The 26,656-nt window shown below is 41.7% G+C and overlaps 1 protein-coding gene and 1 non-coding gene across 4 annotated transcripts in view; one reads left to right on the plus strand and one right to left on the minus strand.

The window, feature by feature from the left end:
- SHROOM3 (shroom family member 3) overlaps window positions 1-26,656 on the plus strand; it is a 349,831-nt gene that overhangs the window by 74,341 nt on the left and 248,834 nt on the right. The window lies entirely within an intron of this gene.
- Window positions 24,975-25,081, minus strand: LOC112133345 (U6 spliceosomal RNA). Its single transcript, XR_002914989.1, has one exon. It is a non-coding gene; the product is annotated as a U6 spliceosomal RNA (small nuclear RNA).

Genomic DNA, 26,656 nt, shown 5'->3' on the forward strand with positions numbered 1-26,656 from the left:
ATGAGAGCACTAATCCCCTCCATGAGGTTGGAGTGTTCATGACTTAATCACTTCCCAAAGACACACCTCTTAATACTATCATACTGACTATTAGGTCCTAACATGAATTTTGGAGGGACACACACATTCAAACCGTAGCAATATGTTTTGCATTTCTTTTGTTCAATTTATTTCTAAGTATGTTCTTCTTTTTGAAGCTATTATAAATGGATTTTTTTAAATTTCGTTTTCAGATTGTTCATTACCAGTGTATACAGATCCCCCCCACAATCTAGCATCCAAAATCTTTTTAATAATGAGAGGATCTGGTTAGTTTTTGTAGTACAGCTGGCCTCTTGGCCTCTGGTGTAGGGTTTGGAGTAGCTGTGCAGGTACCTGGGGCCTTACTGAAATGCTTATGCATTTCTTGGTACTTGTGAGGATGAAAGAGCAGGACAATGCATAGACCTTGGGGGCATCCAGGTCAGGACCTTGCCCTCCAGTTATGATCCCTACAACTGTCCATTTTGTGTTCTTGGCCAGGAAACTTCATTTTCTTGATCATCTAGCCTGTTGGTGTCACTCATGAACATCCTCTACAGCACAACTTGGTTGAAGGTGGAGTTGGTTCCTCTGGCCAGAAACATGTACCACTTGACCAACAGCTTTAGATCAATTTCCTGGCTCTTGGGTTTCTGGCACTGGGTTCCTTGTGGCAGATGTGGACTCCCATGATGGTGCCTCCTACTCAGCCATGTCCAGAAAGTGAGCACTCTCAGACTCTTTAAATACTTTATTTGGAATTTTTGGACATTTACCCAGTTTTTACCTAATTTTTTCCATATGGAATTACACATATTCAGAAGTGAGCTAAGAGTCCTTTTCTTATTGGATCATTTAGGTTATCTTAGGTCTGAAATTCTCAGATATGTGTTGCTCTCATCTACTAGATACTTGAAATTTCCCAAAATTTAGACTATTTTTGGCAAAATTGAGCAAATATGAACACTTCCAATGTCAGTGAGGAAGTGTTAAAGTGAGTACTTCCATATACTATTGGTGGGACTGTGAAATGGTGCGGGCACTCTGAAAATAAGTTTGCCAATACCAAAATCCTCAGTAAAGATTGTAATTTTAGACCCTATACTTTTCCTTCTATAAATCTATCATTAAAATACTGATATCCAGACTAAGATTTACATGTAAGACCTCAACAGTATTATTTTATAGTACAAACGTGTTGAAATCAATTTAAATTTGCCATAAAAATATTTATCTATGCATTAAAAAAGGCTGAAAGGAAATATACCAAATTGTAATAATGTTATCTCTGAAGAATGGGATGAGGTAAAGTCAGTACAATGAGTAATAAAAAGGGGGCAAGAGCACAGATTGTACTAGTTACAGACTTGAGTTTGAGTTCTCTCTCTGCCAGATGTAGCCGAATGACTTTGGGCAAGTTACTTAGCCTCTCTAAGACTCAATTTCGTTAAATATAAGATGGCGATAATAATAGTTATTGCCTTATAGGGTTACTGAAAGAATTGAGTGAGATATACACAAAGTGCTTAGCACAGTAGTTGATCCACAGTGAGTGCTAAGTGTTAGCTCATTGTCATTGGTCACCTGGCCTTGTCATATACAACTGCACAATCCTCTGGAAATGTTTCCACTGAATGAGACACGTATGGATTTGGACAGACTGGCTTTTTCTGCCATGTACCTCAATGGCCTTAGTTGTTGAGGACTCGATACGTGTGTATGATGTGAGTGTGATTGACCAGAGAGGTAGTGTGGCACAGGGGAAAGAACAAGGAGACTTTGGTCCCAATCTAGGTCTTGGTTCCCTCATCAGTGAAGTGAAGGGAGCTGGACTAGAGAATTTCTAAGATCTCTTCTGGCTCTTAAATGTTCATTTCTCACCAGGCACGGTGGCTCACACCTGTAATCCCAGCACTTTGGGGGGCTGAAGCAGGTGATCACCTGAGGTCAGGAGTTCAAGACTGGCCTGGCCAACATGGTGAAACCCCGTCTGTACTAAAAATACAAAAAATTAGCCAAGTGTGGTGGTTGGCGCCTGTAATCTCAGCTACTCGGGAGGCTGAGGCAGGAGAATCGCTTGAACCTGGGAGGTGGAGGTTGCAGTGAGCCGAGATCACGCCACTGCACTCCAGCCTGGGCAACAAGAAGGAAACTCCGTCTCAAAAAAAAAAAAAAAATTATCAATGCCACAGCAATTGTGAATTTAGACTTTCTTCTCCTAAACACAAGGTGGCAGCAAAAGACAAGGCTCTTGGCTGCCATTTGCCAAAACCAGTAGGATAAGATGGTATTATTTAATTTACACTATGTTGTAAAGTAAAATATCAAGATGGCTTAAGATCACTACCTGCTCTTAGTGGTTTCTATGAGGCCCAGGTTTAATGTCCCTAGAATTATGCTTTTATCGCTATAATCGGAATTCCCCTACTCTCAATATATCCACTGAAGCCACCACTCAACAACACCTCTGCCTACATTTTCTCCAAGGCTATTTCTATCACTTCTACTGTGTGATAGAAATATCACACAGTAGAAGTGTGCTTCTTGGAAAAATACCCTTCAAGTTTTCACCTGTGATAAGCAGGGGTCTTGCTGGCAGAATGGCAGCTATGTGCTTTACAAGATAAAAACAACTTCTGTCTTCCAGGATCGGGGAGGATTTGCAGTATGGGGGCTTGGTAGTGCTCTCCCAGGGAATAAATTTCAAATAAAACACCCATGTGTTGCCAGTCTATTCAAATATGTTCCAGTTATAAACAATAGTAGGAAATCTTGATGATCTGTGGGTTGGGTCTCTGTGTTCCTTGGTTGGAGCTGGTCACTCCTGGCCAGGTGGGGCTAGAAAAGGATGGTGAGAAAGTGGGAGACAGACCATGAAGTGAGATGGGAAACCCCATTGCAGAAACGGAGTGAGGGGCCTGTCCTCAGAATCTAAAGAAGGTTGTTCTGAAGATCCCTAGGGAAGAGGCCAGGGGCCTAGTTGGGACACAGGTGAAGTGACCCTCAGGAGAAGATTTTCAACTTGAGGTCCGAGGGAGTGGGCCTGAGGCCTAAATAGAAAGATCCTCTTTCTTCAGGGACCTTGGGGATTTCCAGGCAGAAGTTGACCTAAGTGAGGCAGTGGGAGTAGAATGGAAGGCCTAAAAAGATAGGGCCAAAGGTCAAATTAAAGGATTGACAGGTAGACTAGAAGGAAATTGACACAAGTACCAGGAAGAAGTTGTTTGATGGTTCTGATGGATGCCACATGACTTGAGCAACTGGAAACTGACCTTGCAACCCCCACAATGGCACTGGGCTCATATCCTGAGATTCCAAAGCAGAGGGGATCTCCAGAGGAGAGGAAGGAGGGCAGGTTATAAACAGAGCCTTTTTTTTCAGAGAGGATCCTCTTCCTTCTTTTATTTTCTTCCTGCTAAGTGGTAAGAGCAGAAAATCGTTAAGGAAAGCAGCAGAAGAAACTGGCAGATCTGGAATGTGGGCCATTTTCTGACCACAATGTGGGCTTCTTCACTTCCCCAGGATTCTACCTGCTTTAGGGGTCACACCCTCTGCAGAGTGCTTGGGGATCGAGGGACAAGGAGGGAAAGTGTTTTAACCTTTAAACTGGTGGCCTTTTTGGTGGTTACTATCTAAATTACCTCCAAAATGATTGGGGGTGGGAAGGGGAAAGAAAACCTAGCCTGGACCTAAGGGACTTGTGTTAGGGATCGGATACTGCAATGAGCGTGGAATCACACATTTCTCTTTCAACTTGATGAGGTGCTCCCACGGAGGGACAGTTAGCAGAAAATTTGGTAAAGGCCTTATCACAGACCAGAGATATGACCAACTAGGGTGAGCTTTAAGGAGGAACTAGGGTAGAAAATGGTTAATGTTTTGCTGAAATACAGGGAAGAAACAAGGTAGATTGGATCATAACTAACTTCCTTGACAATGTCATAAAAGTACCCAAACTGTGGAGTGCACCCACATCTGCATGAGCAAGTCTTGTGAATTGCTTTGATGCTTGCACCATGCCACCCATCTCAGGCCTGCCATGGTGCTAAGTTACCCTCCACGGATGCAGGGCTTCCAGCTTCCATCTGGGAGCAGGAGCAGCAGGTTAACTTTGTGTCAAAGACTCATCCATCCTTTCCTTTGACTTCAAAGGTCCCTCGGTGGAACTGTTCTACTGTCGGGTCTTTCATGATTCCCTATCAGAGGTTTTACATGTATGCTTTCGACTCTGAAAGGGAGACAATGCCAGCTAAACACAAGGAAAGCTGTTCAGGCTGAGTGTGGGGGAAGGTGAAGCTGGTTGCTGATTCTAATTCTGATGTCTGAGGGGAAAATAATATTTTTTTTTTGAGATGGAGTCTTGCTCTGTTACCCAGGCTGGCATGATATTGGCTTACTGCAACCTCTGCCTCCCAGGTTCAAGTGATTCTCATGCCTCAGCCTCCCGTGTAGCTGGGACCACAGGCACCTGCCACCACGCCCAGCTAATTTTTTTATTTTTAGTAGAGATGGGGTTTTACCATGTTGGTCAGGCTGGTCTCGAACTCCTGACCTCAGGTGACCCGCCCGTCTTGGCCTCCCAAAGCACTGGGATTACAGGCTTGAGCCACCGTGCCTGGCCGGAAAATAATACTTCTATCTCACTGATCACATTTACCAGTAGTATGCTTTAAGCAGGAAACAAGAACTGGGTAATTGCGGCAGAAAAGCCTTTAAAAGAAAATGACTTCATTGTCATTAGCAAACACCTACAGAGATAATATCTCTGACCTTAGCTGGTAGGCACTGAGAAAATTCTGAGGAATAGAGGAGGAGTCTGGAGGACTTGGGACTTTGATTTTTCTTATCTGGGTCAGACATTGATCTTTAAAAAATGACATACGTTTTATAGTCATTAACTTATCACTTAAAATGTTCTGCTGCTACAGTTCCTGGAGCAGGGGTAGAACCCTTCAGTTTATTGAGGACCAATGACCTACATTAAAAGTAAATCAAAGCCTAAAGGGAAGCAAAAAGCAACTTAATTGACTTCAAAAATTCTTAAGCCATTCACTGGTTTAAGTAAAAAATATGAAGCATAGTAACAATTTTCAGCCACTCTGGAAAACAGTTTAGAAGTGTCTCAAAAAGTTAAACATGGACTTACCATGTGGCCAGGAATTGCACTCCTAGGTAAATACTCAAGAAAAATGAAAACACACATCCAAACAAATGTTCATAGTAGCATTATTCATGATAGCCAAAAAGTGGAGAAAACCACATTTTTGTTAACTGATAATGAATACATTAAATGTGGTATGCCAATATAATGGAATATTATTTAGCCATAAAAAAGAATGATGTACTGATATACGCTGCAATGTGGAGAAACCTTGAAAAACATTGTGCTCACTGAAAGAAGGCAGACACCAAAGGCCACATATTGCATGATTCCATCATATGAAATGCCCAGAACAGGCAAATCCATAGAAATATAAAGTAGATCAGTGGCTGCCAGGGGCTGGTTTGGTATAGGAGAGAATGGAGTAGGACTGCTAGTGGATATGAGGTCTCTTTTGGGATGATGAAAATGTTCCGAAATTAGATAGTGGTCCTAGTTGCACAACTCTGTAAATATACTATAAGCCAATGAACTGTTCAATGAAAAAGGGTGAATTTTATAGTATGTGGATTTAATTTTATGATATGTGAATTACATCTCAATAATATATGAAGCATGAAACTTTATTCAATAAATATATTAAACATTTAAAATAGAATTCAATTAAAATTAAAAATGAAGCATAGGGAAGGAGAAGAAGACAATGAGGAAAGATAGAAGAGAAAATACTTTGCTCAAGAAAGAAAATGAGCTGGGTGCAGTGGCTCACATCTGTAATCCCAGCACATTGGAAGGCCAAGGAGTTCAAAACCAGCCTGGGAAACATAGTGAGACCCATTTGTTAAAAAAGTTCAGATGCGGTGGCTCACACCTGTAATTCCAACACTTTGGGAGGCCAAGGTGGGTGGATCGCTTGAGGTCAGGAGTTCGAGACCAGTCTGGCCAATGTGGTGAAACCCCGTCTCTACTACAAATACAAAAATTAGCCAGGCATGGTGCCAGAAGCCTGTAATCCCAGCTACTCGGGAGGCTGAGGCAGGAGAATTGCTTGAACCCAAGAGGTAGAAGTTGCAGTGAGCCGAGATCACACCTCTGCACTCCAGCCTGGGTGACAGAGCAAGATTCTGTCTCAAAAAAGAAAAAAAAAATTAGCTGGATGTTGTGGCATGTGCCTGTAGTCCTAACTATTCAGGAGCCTGAGGCGGAAGGATTAGCTGAGTCCAGGAGGTTGAGGCTACAGTGAGCCAAGATGGTGCCACTGCACTCCAGCCTGGATGACATAATGAGAACTTGTCTGAAAAAAAAAAAAGAAGAAGGAAGGAAGGAAGAAAATGAAAACCAAACAAGAGAAGAGAGGCTGATTCCATGATTTTCAACACAATAGAAATTTCCATTGTTCTCTGAGGTTCCCTCGGGCTCTGGTCTTCAGAATGTTATTGTTATTATTATTATTTCCTTTAGAACTTCTAATGAACACATTGACCATTGCTTGCAGGTTTTCTAATTGTCCTTTGCCCTTAAACTCCTCAGTGGCTTGGGTTTTATTCCAATAGAGCAGAGGATATGAAATATTTCTTGGTTAATGTTTCTGGGTTTGCAGTATCAGTCAGTGACCAGAGTTGTATTTTACGTCTAAAAACCATACAAACTCAAGCTGAGACTTGTCTGGGTGTAGACTTCCCATTGCCAAATTTAATTTTATTATTTAAAGTCATGTTGAGAAGTCAAGTAGGTGGTCTTTCTTCTAAGCTAGGATAGACTTATCAGTCTCACTTGCCTGGTACTATTTTATGAGGTAAATAATTAATTTGAGATATTAGGCATAAGCTGGTCTTGATCTGTTCTCAAACTCCAGGTGGGTAGAAAGCTCAACTGTTGACACAGGGCCTGGCATGGGAAATGATTACATGGGAAGCCATGTCTAATAACCAGAAATGATACTTCATAATAAAACAAAGATAATGAGAGAGATTGGGAGTCAGGTTAGTATGTGAAACCAGCAGTAGACCTAGAGGGAAAGTGGGTTGTGGTCCTTCTTTGAAGTCACCACAGAGTCTTTCTGCTCCTTCACCCACTATGGTTAGTCAAACACCAAGGATACTGACTTTACCTTCTACTATTACTCAAATGTATATCTCTTCTCCATCATTTATCCTGTTCAGTCCTCTTCCTCTCTAGCCTGGTCAATTGCAATATCTTTGTAACATGTTTTTTAGACTGTAATATTGCCACTATTATCCATCCTTCCAACTAGGAAAGTAATATTTCTGAAGTCCAAATCATGCCATGTCCCTACCCTATTAGTTCTCTGTGTTGAGATCAGATGAAGCTATAGGCAGAGATGCTCTTATGGCATGAAGGACTGGGGTTCCCTTGCAAGACCATCAGAATTTACCTTATCTGAGTCCCTACCCAGGAGCCTGGAGGAATCCCTGAACTGAATGGTCTGAGTCAGCTGATACTCTCAGGTAACAGCACTTTGCTCATAATATATGAAAACAGGAGCATGATTTAAAAAAAAAAAAAAGGAACCAAAATCACTAGCTAATAGATATTATGCAATAAGCACACTACAGAAATACAAAGTCCTGGTGTACATTGCCAGTGGAGTCCCTGAGGACAGTCTAGCCAATAACTACACTTGAGCTGGGTCTCTAGATCTGATTTTCTAAGTTTCTGATCCTGCATCCTTTCATAAATTGTAGCTGCTACCTCCAATCCCAGTCCAAGTCTTATGAATAGGAAATCTGTGAAAAAGTTTTACAGGGAGGTTTGAGAACTCCCTCTGAGCTAGCTAATCCAGAGTCTTGCTTTCAGCCAAGCTTCCATCATACCTAGATTTTAATGATGAGTTATTTATGTTCTCACTTAAGGAAATCCTTTCCTACCCTTTGGAACTTCTATTTATCTTGTTATTAAAACTGTCTTCAAATAGATTTCCTGCTCCAATACAACACACTTGGTGACTTTCTCAGTCTTACAATGGGATTAGATATTTAGTGCTGAAAGGATCATTGCAAGGAGAGCAATCAGGTTTCTTCTCAGTGACAAATGCTTGGTCTTCTCTGTTGTAAAAGAACTTTGCTCTGAGCTTTGATACATGGAAAATGTCTGCCAGAGGCCCTGGTGAGAAAGAGTCCATGTGTCTGCCCGTCTTGGGTCATACCCTTGTTATCCAGGAACTAACAAGTCACCCCAGTTTACATGCAGTTGGCATTGGATGGGTGTAGGCAAATCACCTGGACTATCAAAGATACAGTGTCTAAAAAAGGCTCACTTCCTCCCCATCCCAGGTGGTAATGCTGCATCCCAAGTACAAAGCATCCCAAATACAGAACATCCCTAACCCTGCATGCCCAGGGCACTGTTCTCAGCTCTGCTGGTCTGACCAGGTAGCTTCACAGAATTCTTGCTTGGCTAACTTGTAATTTTTTGACATGATGTGCTAGATAGGTAAGATTTAGGATTCTTATCCATGTAAAAGAAATTTAAAAAGAATTTCTCCTGATTGAGTTGCTTAGGGTTTTTTTGTTGTTGTTGTTTGTTTGTTTGGTAGTTTTTTTTTTTTTTTTTTAATATATTAAGGGGATGTTAAGGCTGTAGTCAGCGGCTGATTATTTGAAAATTTCTTCAACAACATGGGTTCTGTTCTGCTAATTCTCAGACCAATGAGGGCCTGTGTATGCTAGCAGAGAGAGGAAAAGACTAGGGTTTTCAGATTAGGACTCTGGGCCAGAACTTGTTACTATGTGACCTTGGACCACTCATTTAACCAAAGCTTCCCAGCCATTCCCCATGGAAAGGAAGTGGATTGAATGACCTCCCGGCAGCCTCACTGGGATATTGTGACTAGAGCAGAACAAGGGCTGCATATAGAAGTGGAACATGAAGACTTTTTCCTTACAAAGTAAATGATATGAATTGACTGTGGTAAAGTTTCTAATTCAGAATTTTTTTAGTCCAGAGGGACAGCTTTTAAAATGAGAGATTTATTTAAGTTATAAGGAAATATCTGTCAACCCTCAGAAATTGCAAGATGATTATTTTGGTTGTGTGTGTGTCTGTGTGTGTGTATTCCTAGTGGAGGGTGGGAGCTTGATTCTTAAGAATCATATGAAATATCAAATTATCTCAACTTCTGATAAATAGGAGGAAAGAGAGACATTTTGGGGAGATTCAAATCTCTATAATTCTTTAGGCATTTAATGCCCCAAGAGCAGGAACTACATTTATTCATTTGTAGTATCATCCACTCCATATCAGCATCTGGCACCTAATATGCACTCCATAAATGTTTGTTGTGGTTGAATGAGAGCATTTTCCCCATGTCTTTGAAAGACAGAGGCAAAAAGCAGAGCGTTCTCATTAACGGACAGGGTTTTATTTCATTTTCTTTTCCCTCCCCCCTCCTTCCTTTTTGCCTTCTTTCCTTTTTGCCTGCCTTCCTGCCTTCTTCCTTCCTTCCTTTCTTCCTTCTTTCCTTCCTTCCTTCCTTCTTGCCTGCCTGTGTTAAATAATCTGAATGATTTGAAAGAATAAAAAATGGCTGTTCACATTTGGTAGGGCTCTATGGAACTTATCTGAAAGGGAATATATTTCTAAATGTGTGCTGTAACACATCTGGGGCCAGGCACCCAAGCCTGTTCCTGTGTACTCTCTCATTTGCCTAGAAAACATAAATACTGATACAGGTCAGGGAAGCAAACTCTTGAGGGCTATATTACAGTTCTTTTTATTGCAAGTGATGTAAACTGAATGAAGCAAAAAGAAGGTATTTATTGAACCAGTACGAAAAGGGCAAGGGCATAGAGATTACATACCCTAGAGTTCACTGGAAGTGGAACAAGAATGGAGCTAGGAGTCTCCTTCTCCTAACACTGCCTCTCTCTGCTTGTTTTCTTCATTCACCCCACAGTCTGGGTACACAGTGATGAAGGCTCAAGATGCGGCATAGCCTTGCCTTCGGAAGAGAACTGAGAGCTACTCTCTGGTTGTAAGTGAAGAAATCCCAGCAAAGGCTTCTGGTTGGCTGGGCTTAGGCCACATGTCCACCTCGGTGGCCAGTGAAACACTATGGTTGGGAACACCTTAGAATCACCGACTGTAGAGGGGAGGGCCATTCCCTTAAAGAAGGGATGCCTTTCCTAGAAAGGAGGGTGTCGGATAAACAAAGTGCATCTCTAGGGGCCAGGGAGTAGTCATAGAAACTATGGACCAAAAGATAGCATTTGCTGACCAAGAGGCCCCAGTTTACTCCTAAATGTTCAGAGGGTGCATTTAACTTCAGTGACTTCAATCAATTCTGTAAATTTTGGTAAACAGAAAAAGGCAGAAGAAATAGACAAAATAGAAAAATAGCAATATAAATGATGCAATCAATTCAGTCTGATAGTCTACTCACTGAGTATATGTCCTAAAGCAAGAATCAGGAACATAATGAATCGCAGTTGGTCTCATTTCCCCACAGAACAAACATCTTTTCCTTTATCTAGTACTGAACCAGAAAAGCAGAGGGCCATTCCAATGCTGGAGGGAAACTGTGCTGGGCTTATGAAGAGGGAGGTGCCAAAATAGTGCCTTCCTAGAAGATTTTTCAGGACAGTCTTGACTGTATGTGATTTTCACTGTATACACTGATGAATTTTAGAATTTAAACATCCATAAAACGTGGTGCCTTTTAGGCTTTTGTATGTGCATCTGGGTGTATTATTCAGAATGAAATCTCTTTACTGAATCTTTCCTATTTATGAGAATTGGGTGGAAATGAGCAGGATAACTAATGAGTGGATTTGTGGGGTGTGATAATATTATAATGGAAGATTTTGTGTTGAGCTTCTTATATTTTAATCATTTCTTGAAATTCTGCTTGATGCTTTAATGGATGTATTTGATTATAGACACACAAGACTAGCTTCTTTTAGGTCATCTAATTCCATTGTCTAGCTAATCCTTACATCCCAAAGAATTATCCACAGTGGAACTGAATACTCCAGTAATCAGGGACACCTCCCATTCAAAGCAAGCCTTTGATCTTCAGATAACTCTGACCATTAAAATGATGTCCCCTGTACATTAAGCCCAAATTTGAATTCCTATAATTTATACTCTTTGATATTATATCTCTTTCCAGGGTCAAAGAGAAATCATCTAATCCCTCTGCCTCTTGGCAGCATTTCAAGACTTTGAAGAGACCAGTCATGTCCCAACAAGTCTCTCTGTTATCTTCCCTTGCTTTATTTTCACCAACTGTTGTTGATGATGATGATGATAACAACACTAGTAATAACAATTAACAATAATTGGGTGCATATTATGTGCCAGGTGTTCTAAGCTATATATATATATATATATATACACAAATCTCATATATATATATTTGTATATATATATATATATATATACAAATCTCATAAAAATCCTAGAAGGTATTATCCCCATTTTACAGATGAGGAAACTGAGGCCCAGAAAGGTTGCATAATGTGGCTCAGAGAGGCCCAGAGAGATTAGATAATGTGCCCAAAGTTATACAGCTAGTGAGTAACAAAGCCTAACTTTGAGCTCAGGCAATTAGGCTCCTGGGCCTTCCTTTGCTAGGTGACACTACTCTGAGTGTGATCCAGGTTGTCCCCATTTCTCTTAGAATAAAGTCCAGAACTGGATACAATCCTACAGGATCTGTCTGCCATGAACTATTAATGCCACTCAAGTTTTCATTAGCTACATACTACACCTCCTTCTAAACACTGAAGCAAAGAGGAGCTCATCCACTTCCTTAACAAATGTGGTTATACCTAAGCCATTTTCAGTGTGTGGAGTTAATTCACATCAAGCCAGTCAGATCAATCACCACAGCTTTTTCTCCAATATTTGGGCAGCTAATCATAGACTTCTGTTGTGGTAACGAGGGGATACTATTTCCATCTTTGGCTGTGGAATAGCTTTCCGTTGCTGCTGCTAAGCTCAGGAGAGTTAGCAAATCATATGCCTTCATTACTATTTGGTTCTGTAACAGGAGTCTTTTTTTTTTAAATCATTCATGACCTAATCTCTACTGTTCCCTTTAAGTGTTTGATTAAAGTTGAGTACCTTTAAAAAACACTGATGTGATTAAATATGGTGGACAGAAATCTATTTACAGCCAGTAAGCCAATAAGGCCTGGGGTTTCAAGAGATGTGAAGCCTGTGTGTATGTGTATGTGTGTATGTGTGCACACATATGTGTGTTGAAAGATAGACAATTTTCAGAATTATTTTATGATGTTGCTATTACAAACATATTAGCTAACTCTGGAAACTGGTCTAAATTGCTGGGACCTAAATAAAACATCTTAGAAGACAATTATGGCATTCAAGTCAGTAAGACATAATTTGCTTTGTTTTTAAGTGTTCTATACAGCCATCCTGATAACAATATTCCAAAGCTGTTAAGCTCACATTGCATTCTATGCGAGCCAATACCACTCTGCTTGCACAATAGTTTCACATTTTCACACAGAACAATAACATTGTAGAAGTGGGGATGGCAAAGTCATTGTGCCCCAGTGATGCCCATGATTAATAAAAGGTGACGTAGGTGATTAATCAGAAGTTGTACATGTTGGCCGGGCGCGGTGGCTCACACCTGTAATCCCAGCACTTTGGGAGGCTGAGGCGGGTGGATCACGAGGTCAGGAGATCGAGACAATCCTGGCTAACATGATGAAACCCCGTCTCTACTAAAAATACAAAAAATTAGCTGGGCGTGGTGGCAGGTACCTGTAGTCCCAGCTACTCGGGAGGCTGACGCAGGAGAATGGCATGAACCCAGGAGGCAGAGCTTGCAGTGAGCCGAGATTGCACCACTGCACTCCAGCCTGGGCGACAGAGCAAGACTCCGTCTCAAAAAAAAAAAGAAGTTGTACATGTTGCCAAATTTACAAACTTGTGGGTTTCAGTATAGATCACTCTACTTTTTAAACCTCTCATTCATTCATTCAATAAACTTTTAAAGGTTCACAGGCCCATTAAGTACTGGGAATACAATAAAACATAATCTTCTACTTTCACCATGTGATCAACTTAATATTACCAATAATGGGGATTGGTAAGCAAATCAGTGTCATAATGTGCCTCCTGATGTGGTGCACTGGGAAGGACATGATATCACCCTGTGGTTCCTGCCGAACATGCTTAACCTCAATCTAATCATGAGGAAACAATCAGACAAATCCAAATTTTGGGGCAACATATGAAACAATTAAACTCTTTTAAAATGTCAATGTCTTGAAAGGAAAAATTAGAAAAAAAGGCAGGGAACTTTTGGAGGGTAGAAACATGATAATTAAATACAGTGAATGATCCCTGATTGGATCTTGTTTTTTTTTTAAATGTCATTATTAGGACAACTGAGAAGTTTGAATATCTAGTCTATATTATATATGAATAAGTACTTTATTATATGCTATATATTATATATTATATACTTATGATATTAAGTATATATTACATACTAATAAATATTATATACTAAAAAGTACCAGTGTAGCTTTTTTTAGTGTGATAATGATATAATTATATGAGACTATCTTTATTCTTAAGAGATATATAATAAGGCATTAAGAGGTAAAATGTCATGCCTAAAGCTTACTTTTAAATGGTTCTGTTGGCCAGAACAGTGCCTAGGGCACTGTTCTCAGCTCTGCTGGTCTAAGCTCTGACCAGGTTGCTTCTCAGAATTCTTGTTTGGGGCAGTGGCTCATACTTGGGAGTCTGAGGCAGGCCGTTCACCTGAGGTCAGGAGTTCAAGACCAGCCTGGCCAACATGGTGAAATCCCATCTCTACTAAGAATACAAAAAATTAGCCAGGCGTGGTGCCTGTAATCCCAGCTACTCAGGAGACTGAGACAGGAGAATCGCTTGAACCTGGGAGGCAGAGGCTGCAGTGAGCTAATATCGTGCCATTGCACTCCAGCCAGGGTAACAGAGTGAGACTCTGTCTCAAATAAAAATAAAAATAAAAGTAAATGGTTTAGTAAAAAAGATATTATATATATGGCTATAGTAATAGCTATATTAATATATCTTTTATATTTCACATTATACATATATTTTCTATCAACGTCTATATGAACATCTATATTGCATGTCTATTACATCTCACTATATATGGTTATTCTATTGGTTTCATAGGGCTACCAGAACACATTCTCACAAACTGGGTAGCTAAAAACAAAAGAAGTTATTCTCTCATAGTTCTGGAGGCTTGAAGTCTGAAATCAGGGTGGTGGCACGGCCATGCTCCCTGCAAAGCCTGTAGGGGAGGACCTTCCCCAGTCTCCTTCAGCTTCTGGTAGTTGCCAGCACTCCTTGTCATTCCTCGGCTTGTAGTTGCATCACTTCAAACTTTGCCTCCATCTTCATGGGTCATTCTCTCTGTGTGTCTCTGTCTAAACTTCTTTCTTTTTATAAGGACCCCACTTATTGGATTAAGGCCCATCCTAGCTCTATATGACCTCATCTTAACTTGATTGTATCTGCAAAGACCCAATTTCCAAGTAAGGTTGTATTCCCAGGTACTGAGTAGACCTGAATTTGGGGGACATTGTTCAACCCAGTAAGGTATATAAAGATATTACAGAGGGAGAGGGAGGGTGTATAGGATGGGAGCATGTACAATGTAGCAAAATATTAATAGATGATGGATTTTGGTGAAAGGTAGGTGACTGTTCATTTTGCCCTTCTTTCAATGATTCTAAAGTTTGAAATATTTCCAAATAAAATTAAAATTTAGGGAAAATATACTATTTCAAAAAAAGACATTGCCTTTGTTCTTCAGGCTATGTCAATGTTACGGAGGACACCGGAGCAAATGCCTCATGATGATAGCACTACAGGGCCCTGCAGGAACAGGGAAGACAGCAGACAGTGCCAACTGTTCTTGGGAACGTTAGGAAGCGTTTCCATGAGAAGTGACAGCCGGTTGAACAGTTTTGAAGGATAGTGTCGGAGTCAGCAGCAGGGATGAAGGTGCATCTGGGGAGCTGCCAGTTGGCTAGAATAGTTGGAACAAGGGGTGTGTGTGTGACAATGGTGGTACTGAGGCTGGAGAGAGGCAGGAAGGCTGTCATCCAGGACACTGCACCGTGAAGACTGGAGGAGCTGTGGCAGAACTTTAAGCAAGGTGTAACCTGAGCAAAGTTTTGTTTGAGGGCTGGGGCTATGAAGAAGCCCAAAGACAAACTAACTGGAAGACTGGTGGGACAAGGGGACAAGCCAGATGAGAAACAAGGCTAAGAAGAGTAGAGAGAGAGTGCAATAGTTAGCAGGAGGTAGAGGGTCCGGGAAAATGTTTGTTTTTATAAGAAGAGAGAAATGTAAGCATGTGTATATGCCGAGGAAGAAGAGTCAGCAGATGGGGGCAGGCTGCAGATCCAGGAGAGCAGAGATGATGAAGGAAGCAAGTCCTGGGATGTGGGACCCAGAGCACAATGGGAAAGAGCCCTGTTTCTACTGGGATGTTGAGGCAGGGGACTGGGGAGAGGGTAGGCGTGGGCCTCAGATCTTCTCAGGACCTCATGAAGAACAAGGGAGAGGGGAACGGAGACCAGGCAGGGGCAGAACCATGGGAGACTGACTGGGGTGGACAGGAGAAAGGAAGAGAGTGAGCCCAAAGGAGGCGAAAACAGGATTACTGGTAAGGGAATTGGGAAGCAAAATGATGAGTCTTGGTTCGAATGTTATCGACTCAGGGATCAGTATCCTGCCTTAATTAACAAAACAGGGTTTCTCCCTGCTGCATCCTCCAGGCACACCTGGATGGGGCATGTTAGGTTTCACCATCAACACTTACAAGGGCTGCTTCAGTAGATTTGTGCCCAGGATTCCCAGAAAACAGGTTTCCATGAATGCCACTGATACAGAGAGTTGGATTAGTGGGTACCCCTTCACCCTGCCACCAAGAGCTTTTTATGTTAGTTTGTTTATGAAAGGGAAGGACATCCCTCATGCCATTCCATTTAACTGTTAACTATCCAGGGGTTATGGTAACACACAAGGCTGATGAGATGTTTAGGCTCAAAAACAGAGCAGGCCAAAGGTAGGCATTCCAGGACCTAGGGCTGAAATGATTTCCTCTATCGTGTGGACATAAATTTCCATTTTTTCTGGAATAAATGCCCAGGAGAGTGCAGTTGCTAGATCATATGTTTTTAAAGAAACTACCAAACTATCTTCCAGAGTGTCTATAACATTTTACATTCCCACCAGCAATGTATGAGAGATCAAGTTTCTCCATATCTTTCTCTTTTTCTCACTTCTGCTTCCTTGGTGAGAGTGCCATTTGCAATCCCTCATGTGGTTCCCAGACTTCCCTCCTTCTAGAGTTGAATCCAGTACAAAAGAGCAATCATCTCTATCCCAGCATTTCTGCCAAGTCCAGCCTAAATGAGCATAGGGGCAGGTGATGTGCTGATTGCTTGGGCCAGGTCAGGTATTTTCATTGGAACTATGTTGGGTAAGTGTGGCAAAGAGGGGTCCCCACTGAAGGAGGTGTAGGCACAGTTAACAGGAAATGAGCAGAATCACAGAAGCTTGTAGTGTTTGGTTTAGTTCCAGAGAGCCTCAGTAGCACTTTTAAATGCTTTTGTAAAATGAGAGATTCACAGGAAGTTGGAAAAAATAGTATAGGGAGAGGAATTTGACATTGGTACTTTCACGCGTGTCCATGTGAAGAGACCACCAACAGGCTTTTTGTGAGCAATAAAGACCAACAGGCTTTTTGTGAGCAAAAAAGCTTTTAATCACCTGGGTGCAGGCGGGCTGAGTCCGAAAAGTGAGTCAGCGAAAGGAGATAGGGGTGGGGCCGTTTTAAAGATTTGGGTAGGTAAAGGAAAATTATAGTCAAAGGGGGGTTGTTCTCTGGTGGGCAGGAGTGGGGGTCACAAGGTGCTCAGTAGGGGAGCTTTTGAGCCAGGATGTGCCAGGAGAAGGAATTTCACAAGACAATGTCATCAATTAAGGCAAGGACCGGCCATTTTCACTTCTTTTGTGGTGGAATGTCATCAGTTAAGGCGGGGCAGGGCATTTTCACTTCTTTTGTGATTCTTCAGTTACTTCAGGCCATCTGGGTGTATATGTGCAAGTCACCGGGGATGCGATGGCTTAGCTTGGGCTCAGAGGCCTGACAGGTACAACGCATGTGTAGGGTTCCTTGCCATTTTGTCACTTATGTAGACTCTGTAGCCAGCAGTGCAATCAACATATGGGACTATTGCACCACCACAAAGATCTCCCTCATGCGACCCCTGTCTAGTCACACTCATTTCCCTCCACCCCACCATCCCTAACCTCTGGCAACCACTATTCTGTTTTCTACTTCTAATTTTGTCGTTTTGAGAATGTTACATACATATCATTCCTTTTAATTGCAGAGTAATATTCCATGGTGTGGATGGATGTAAAATGGTTTGTTTAACTGCTCACCTTTCAAGGGGCATTTTGGTTGTTTCCAGTTTTTAGCTATTAAAATAGTGCTGCTATGAACAGTTGTGCATAGGTTATTGTGTGGACATAAGTTTCCATTTTTCTGGAATAAATGCCCAGGAGAGTGCAATTGCTAGATCATATGTTTTTAAAGAAACTACCAAACTATCTTCCAGAGTGTCTATAACATTTTACATTCCCACCAGCAATGTATGAGAGATCAAGTTTCTCCATATCTTGCTAGCATTTGGTATTTGTATTAGTCTGTTCTTATGCTGCTCCAAAGAACTGCCCAAGACTAGGTAATTTATAAAGTAAAGAGGTTTAATTGACTCACAGTTCCAAATTGCTGGGGAGGCCTCAGGAAACTTACAATCATTGTGGAAGGCAAAGGAGAAGCAGGCACCTTCTTCACAGGGTGACAGGACAGAGTCAGTGAAAGCAAGGGAAATGTCAGATACTTATAAAACCATCAGATCTCGTGAGACTCACTCACTATCATGAGAATACCATGGGGGAAACCACCCCCATGATCTAATTATCTCACCTGGTCCCACCCTTGACATATGGGGATTATGGGGATTACAATTCAAAATGAGATTTTGAGTGGGGACACAGCCAAACCATATCAGTATTATTACTATTTTTTTTAATCTTAGTTATTCTAACAGGTATGTAATGACATCTCAATGTGGTGTTAATATGCATTTCCCTAATGGCTAGTGTTGCTGAACATCATTTCATGCAATTATTTACCATGATGTAACCTCTGCAGTTGGATGTCTCCTCATGTCTTTTGCCCATTTTCAAATTAGATTGTTTTTTCTTAATGCAGAGATTTTTAAAGCCTTTTAGTAACATTCTTAGAGGCTTTTAAAAATCATTCTTCCAAGTACAGAATATATTTCAATTCAGCTTTCAGTAGCAGGGTGTTAACTCTAAACCCATCATTGCCTCAGCATGGATGCAGGATCCAATCCTCTGTTATTCAGCACGGGCATTTTCCCCACATGTTACATTCAAAAAACCCTGCTACATCCTTATCTCTTTACCAGCCATTACCTGAACTTTAACCCTGAGCTAGAGTCTCCAGAGAAGCTTGAACTTTAGCCTCTAGAGTTGCTCCTGACCTCATAATTTGCTATTGCACCACTAAGCTGAAACCAAGAGTTGAAACCGAGCTTTGGGAATTATACCTCTTTTTCTGGATCCACATGCCCTATGATATAAAAATAAATGTTGGCCAGGCACGGTGGCTCACGCCTGTAATCCCAGCATTTTGGGAGGCCAAGGCAGGTGGATCACCTGAGGTCAAGATTCAAGACCAGCCTGGCCAAGATGGTGAAACCCCATCTCTACTAAAAATACAAAAATTAGCCAGGCGTGGTAGCAGATGCCTGTAATCCCAGCTACTCGGGAGGCTGAGGCAGGAGAATCGCTTGAACCTGGCAGGCAGAGGTTGCCATGAGCTGAGATCGTGCACTGCACTCCAGCCTGGGCAACAGAGTGAGACTCCATCTCAAAAGAAAAAAGAAAAAAGAAATGTCAGTGTGTTCCTGTGTACTTGTTCCCCTGTGCACCAGCCAGTTTGTAATTTGTCTCCTATCCCAAAAGGCAAAGAGTAAATGGGAAAGAGTAGGAACTTGAAAATGTGACTCCCTAAAGACAGTGGGTCCCCTTTGAACATCATTAATTTGCAGGCACAGGAAGGAAATAAAAGAATGTGGAAGAGAATATCTACAGGAGGAAGTCTTGGGTACACTGTACACCACATGGGACATAGCCTTCCCTAATGTACTCAGAGTCTCTGGCAGGTTATTTTTAACTGCCACATTGTCAAGTAAATGTTTGCACTTTGATAAGTGTCCTGTCCACTGGCTTGTTCTAAACTCTGGTCTGGGAGCTTACCAGAAGAACCTAGGAGTGGTATGCAAGAGAGAGAGCCTGGATGAGTGAAATATAATAATTGTTTAGCTGCCAGCCCTGATGTCTATGACAGATCAAACAATCCACTTGCATTGTGTTTCACTGCTTGCATCACCTGGTCATGAGTTTTCAGTGGAATTTGTGGAATGGATTGTTCTCGCGGAGTCACCCAATATCCCTGAACAATGGTAGCATACATTCTTAGTTTTATATAAGAGCTAATAAGGAATGTTCCAGCCACCTGATTGGAGGCAGGGAGCTGTTGCTGATGCTTGCCTACTTGCTTTCTTTCTTTCCCACTCTCCCTTTCTCCTTCTCCTCTCTGAAGGAAGAAGGGGGCAGGAAGGGAAGGAAAAAAGATCCATTATGTAGAGGTCACTAGAAGAGTGACACCACAGGTTGGAGGGAAGATAAATATGAAATATGGAAAATAAGGGGTACTCTGTAGTTTTTCCCTTCATAGAATTTGCTTTTATTTATTTATTGGTTCTTCCTCAGTGAATAACCTTCTAGAAAAAGGCATCAGGCTGGGCGCGGTGGCTCATGCCTGCAATCCCAGCACTTTGAGAGGCCAAGGCGGTCGGATTGCCTGAGGTCAGGAGTATGAGACCAGCCTGGCCAACATGGTGAAACCCTGTCTCTACTAAAAATACAAAAATTAGTTTGGCGTGGTGGCGCATGCCTGTAATCCCAGCTACTCGGGAAGCTGAGGCGGGAGAATCGCTTGAACCCGGGAGGTAGAGGTTGCAGTGAGCCGAGATTGTGCCGCTGCACTCCAGCCTGTAATGTTTCAGGAGTGCTTTTTGTTGCATGTAACAGAAAACTAACTCCAACTGGGTAAAACAAAAAAAGAGATTGATTAATTAAGCACTGCAAAGTTTAGAAGTAGTGGTTTCGGTGTTGGTTTGATTTAGTAACTTGTCATTTTTTCTTTACCTTTTATGGTGTCCATTTCAAAGGAAGGCTGGCTCCATGCTTCAGGGTTCATTTCCAAAAACAGGCAAGTCCTTTTCACAACACGTGGAGACTTGTTCTTAATACTGGATGGATCGCCCATGACCAGCCCCGCTGGCCAGGGAAATGTCACGTGCAGATTGGCTGGGGCTTGGCTTTCCTGAACCAGTCCCCACAGCTGGTGGTGGAAGGGCCCTGTTGATTTAGACACCGAGGTTCTTCACAAGGGAGGGTGAATGGATATTGGGGCAACAACTGCAATGCCTACTACTATATCTTCTTAAAAAGTTATTCTAATTTCTGCACTGATGATTAAAATCCTTTAGGAGAGCATCAAGCCTCTCATTCTGAAACTTGAGATAAAATGGAAATAGTCACAGTGAATTAATTTACACTGAAACATGTTGCAGGAATAAATTTTTACAATCACTTTTGTGGTAGCCAAGAAGTAATTTTATTTCTCTATAATTGAATTAGATTAACTTATTAACCCCAATTTCTACTTGGTAATAGAAAACTATATCTTTCTAATTCAAGATAAATCCACTTACTTCCTGTTTAGAACTCAGTCAACTTTTTCTTTCTTTCCTCCTTCTTCTTCTTCTTCTTTTTTTTTTTTTTTTTTTGAGACAGGGTCTTCCTATGTTCCTGTGTTGCCCAGGATGTACTTGAACTCCTGGGCTCAAGCAAATCATCCTGCCTTAGCTTCCTAAGTAGCTTGGGACTATAGGCTTGCTCATGCTCAGCAAAAGCCAGTCTTTCTTGAGTAAATTCTTAGTCAATATAGGACTTCTCTCCTTTATCTTTCTTTCTTTCTTTTTTTTTTTTTTTGAGGCAGAGTTTTACTCTTGTTGCCCAGGCTGGAGTACAATGGCACAATCTCGGCTCACTGCAACCTCTACCTCCCGGGTTCAAGCAATTCTCCTGCCTCAGTCTCCCCAGTAGCTGGGATTACAGGCATGCGCCACCACGCCTAGCTAATTTTTGTATTTATTAGCTACAAATAAATAGAGATGGGGTTTCACCATGTTGGCCAGGCTCGTCTCGAACTCCTGACCTCAGGTGATCCACCCACCTTGGCCTCCCAAAGTGCTGGGATTACAGGCGTGGGCCACTGTGCCCAGTCTTCCTCTCCCTATTCTTTAAATTTCACCTGAAGAATGATCTTGGTTCCTGTGGTTCCTACATATGATCTTGACATTAATGGGTGGGCAACTGTGACGTCTTCCTTGTGAGGAGGCCTCCTCTGTGATGGCTTTGGCTTTAGGTATCTATCCTCACTGCCATCTACCACTGATGTTCACAGTCTAAACTTGCCCTGGACTATGCAACCATAAGGGCATTCCCAGTCCATTGGATTTCTCTCAGCCAAACTATTGTTGGAGCTCATGGGGAAGGATGTCGGGGAAACCATGGGAAAAATTCAGATGCTCTTCTATGCTACTAGGATGTTTCTGGAAACATGGAGGTGGAGGTGGTGGGTCTCTCTTAGATGGTTTCGCTGGCTGGACCTGCCCTGTGGCCATTGCTACCCTACTGTAGTCACTTATGTTGGCTCAGGGCTCTCCATGAGAATATCTTTTTGTAGGATTCTTTTTTTTTTTTTTGAGACAGAGTCTCACTCTGTTGCTCAGGCTGGAGTGCAGTGGCACCATCTCGGCTCACTGCAAGCTCTGCCTACCAGGTTCACACCTTCTCCTGCCTCAGCCTCCCGCATAGCTGGGACTACAGGCTCCCGCCACCACACCTGGCTAATTTATATATATATATATATATATATATATTTTTTTTTTTTTAGTAGACACAGGGTTTCACCGTGTTAGCCAGGATGGGCTTGATCTCCTGACCTCGTGATCCACCTGCCCCGGCCTTCCAAAGTGCTGGGATTACAGGCATGAGCCACTGTGCCCAGCCTGTAGGATTCTTGATGGAGAGTGGAGGCATAGGCCCTCCTGCTCCAAGATCCCCAAACCCATCTGAGGTTTCTATTACCCCTACGTACAGGACTGGACTTTCCAAGAGCTACCCTGACTTATTCTCTTGCTCTATTTCCACTTCTCCTGCTTTGCTTCCGGTCCAGCGAAGATTTTTTTAAAATCTTCTCTGTCTAGTCTGGGGAGGGGAGTTTATATAATTTTGCATTCTTTTGAATCTCTTAGTTATGGCATAAATCCTACTATTTAGTAGTTTTGTTCTAGGGCTGGACTCCAGTCATGTGATTTGGAGTGATTTTCTCAGCTTTAACAATACAGAAATTGAATAATATGGTATGTTCAAGCTTTGCTTCTTATTAATTTTGTTTGTAGAAATACACTGAGCACAATTTGTGCTGGGGCTCCTGATCTAGTTCTCTTGAGGTGTTCAGTAATATGCGGAGATCTACTATTCACTTTTCTTCAGAGATTCTCATTTTTAACATTGGAAAGAAATGATCTTGTCTGAAAAGCTTTTGCTTGCCATGCATATGGAAAGGCATTTAGGAATAAATGACTACTGCTTCTGCTGTTTCGGCAGTGGGTTAGTGTGATAACGCAGAGATTAACAACATGTTGGATAAACATTGGTAAAGCCCAGCTGTATGCTTTTAGGGCATGGTTTTGGAACTTCACATTCATTTCTCTTTTTCTGTGGGGTATCTGCTTCGTGAAGTGGTACCTACAAGTTCAGAGCTTGTAGAACAAAGCCTCGATCAGCTGCTGTGATGGCCATGTCACAGCCACAGCTTCATTTTTCATCCTCCAGGGTCTTGTTAATCTCTTTCAGTGCTTAACCGAGAGTAATTCCATTGAAATGGGTTGGAGTTCCCTTAGGATTAAAACTCTTATGTGTATCCGTCTGCTATCTTTAGTCTGTTTCATTGCCTTTCCTCTTTCTGAGCAGATATTGGATCTAAGGTTCTAAGTGAAGAAGCAATAAACACTCATAAGATGAAAAGTGTAACTTGGAGGAAGAAACCCCAGGGAAAGGTTTTGTCTCCAGGTATATGGACAGATCACATGAGATCTTTAATTCCCGTGCCTGTACAAGCTTCCATAAATGGAACATGGAGCAGAGAGGACCAGATTGACAAGTAGCACTCAGAAGAGAAGGCTCTGCCTCCATCCTGTGGCTGGCTGGGGACCATCATACACGGGAGGCTGCGTGCTGAGGAGCGGGTGTTTGGAGGAATATCCTCCTAACCAGCTTCTCAGTGGACTCAGATGTATAAAAAGAAAAAGTTGCCAAGGACTGTACTTGCTTTCCCAGATTGTCCTAGGGTACATTACATTAGCCTAAAACGGCAACTCTCTATCTTCCTAGTGTAATAATAATAGCAGTGCTGTTTGCTTGGCTCTGTGATTTCTACCCTTAAAACCCTGCCACTCAGTGTACATATAGCAGAACCTTCTTACAGTATAACCAGTAAGATTATAGGATTTCTATTAATACATTAGTCAAATGGTAACCCTAAAAGCACTGAACATTGAAAATATAATCCAATAGGATAACCCAGTAACGTGAGCATTTGTCCTGTGTCCCAACACCAGCATCTCAAAGCGACTCAGCCATAGTCACTCTCCAAATAAAAACAAATATAAATTCATCCTGCGGAGCTGTGTGTGAGAATTTTACATTACACAAATTGATGGTGCCCCTCAGTATAAAGAGCACAGTCTTTGTAGACACAGCCTTGGGTTTAAGCCTCACACTGGTCACTTTCTTAAACCTGGCAAGGTAATTAACCCTATCCAAACCAGAGCTTTCCATCCAGTGCACCATGAAGGGTTTACAGATGTGCTGAGAGACTGGTCCTCTCAGTTCTTGAGGAGGTACTTGCTGTGATGTAAAAAAGACTAGAAACATCGTCATCATCTCAGTTTCTTCATCTGTCAGTCATAATTGTATTTTTCTCATGGGGTTGCTATAAGGAATAAATATAGATCTCTGCAAGGTGTTCAGTACAGCACTTAGTAAGTGATTACCAAATGACAGCATATCTAGTCTATACAGTCCTCGGCCAACCATTCACTTTAGCCAGCATTTGGAAAATGTCTGAAAGATAATTAATTCCAAACTATTGCACAAAGAGAATCCTGAAAGTCGTGAGCAAGGCCATCAAACAAGTAATTCCTCTCCAGAAAAGTCAGGCCATCCTAGATTTAATATAATGATGGCCATTGGAACAAATTCTAGCTTTGCCTGCCAAGTTGCTCTTTTTTTTTTTTTTTTTTTTTAATACTTTAAGTTCTAGGGTACATGTGCACAACGTGCAGGTTTGTTACATATGTATACATGTGCCATGTTGGTGTGCTGCACCCATTAACTCGTCATTTACATTAGGTATATCTCCTAATGCTATACCTCCCCACTCCCTCCACCCCATGACAGGCCGTGGTGTGTGATGTTCCCCTTCCTGTGACCAGGTGTTCTCATTGCTCAATTACCACCTATAAGTGAGAACATGCGGTGTTTGGTTTTTTGTCCCTGCAATAGTTTGCTGAGAATGATGGTTTCCAGCTTCATCCATGTCCCTAAAAATATGGAACGCTTCACAAATTTGCATGTCATCCTTGCGCGGGGGCCATGCTAATCTTCTCTGTATCGTTCCAATTTTAGTATATGTGCTGCCGAAGCGAGCACCAAGTTGCTCTTTAAGGCATCCTTCTTTCACAGTAAGTAGCTAGAAAAGTATGACTGCTTCGATTCCCTATTCCACTGAAAATAAAATGATTTCCTCAAATTTGAGAGCTGTTACAATTTGTTTCCAATATACAGTGGTACCCCTGATCCACAGGGGAGACATTCCAAGACCCCCACTGGGTGCCAGAAACCATGGACAGTACCGAATCCAGTTGTCATCAGTTGGAACACATTTCTGTTCTTGTCTTTCACCCACAGACCCAATGCCTTTTCCATCTTAACTGAGCACTTATCACACACTGTGGCCATAACTTTTGCAGTTTGAGGTGTGACAGCAAAACTAGCAAAAATTTGTTTTTCCATCTTCCCAATTTCATGGATAGATTTATTCTTACTGTAGATTTTAGCAACCTCAGCATACATTTTTTTTTCTAAAGTCAGGAACTTCCACTTTTTCACTTCACCATACTTTATGTACGGTTTCTCTCTGGTGTATCTGAGAGCATCACCAATGCTCTGGTGATTGCCAGCATCACTACTCCTACACTTTAGAACCATTATTAGGTAAAATAAGAGGTACTTGAACACAAGCACTGTGATACTGCAACAGTCAATCTGGTAACTGTGACAGCTGCTGACTAATGGACAGGTGGCGTCTATAGTGTGGATACACTGGGCAAAGGGAGGATTCACTTCCCAGGGCCCAGTGGAGTTGGACAGTGCAAGATTTCATGATTCTGCTCAGAATAGTGCACAATTTAAAACTGATGAATTGTTTATTTCTGGAATTTTCCATTGAATATTTTTGGACCATGGTTGACGGAGGATAATTAAAACTATAGAATGTGAAACGATTAATAAGGGGGAATCAGGGCCCAGATTATTATTTGTCCTCATATAGCTGTGTCTTGATGAGCTATCATTTTATTTTGTTTTACCTCTGGGTGCCCCGGGCACAGTTCTCTATTCTGTGCCTACTCTGGGGACACATATATTAGGGTCAGAGGTGGCAAGACCATCTGTAAAAGAAAATTGAAAAGACATTTAAAAATCTAAAGGAAGATTAGTGATTTCCCAGAGAAACTCAATGGCAGATGTCACTGAAATCAAGAACCATTGCTCTCATGCCTGGAAAACCTGTTTCCAAAATGTTCCCTTTTGCTGCCAAGGGATCAGCTGCTCCAGTAGCTCAGCATCTTGGCAACTGTGACAGAGGTAAAGAATCTCTGGGCTTATTAGACATGACCTTAGAGAACACTGATGTGGGAAAGCAGAGAATGAACTTACAATGAGTGCAGGATGTTTGAAAGCAATACACTATGAAAATGTTTCTTATTTTAAAAACTAAGTAATAAGCATGTAAAATGCTACCTTCTCTCCTAAACCAAATCAGCTGTTTGGATGTAAAAAATAATAACCAAATAGTAAATGCACTTAATTTTTTAAAAGGAGTTTGCTGGGAAGCTATTAACGAAATAGAAATTGAGGAAGTCTTACTCAAGCTGCATTTTGTTTTTGGAACTGCAGAACACACTCCCGTGTCTGGAGTAGTGTCTGAGAACACAGAAATGGGAA

Source organism: Pongo abelii, chromosome 3 (genome assembly GCF_028885655.2).
Source record: "Pongo abelii isolate AG06213 chromosome 3, NHGRI_mPonAbe1-v2.0_pri, whole genome shotgun sequence".
Taxonomy (NCBI): Eukaryota; Metazoa; Chordata; class Mammalia; order Primates; family Hominidae; genus Pongo; species Pongo abelii.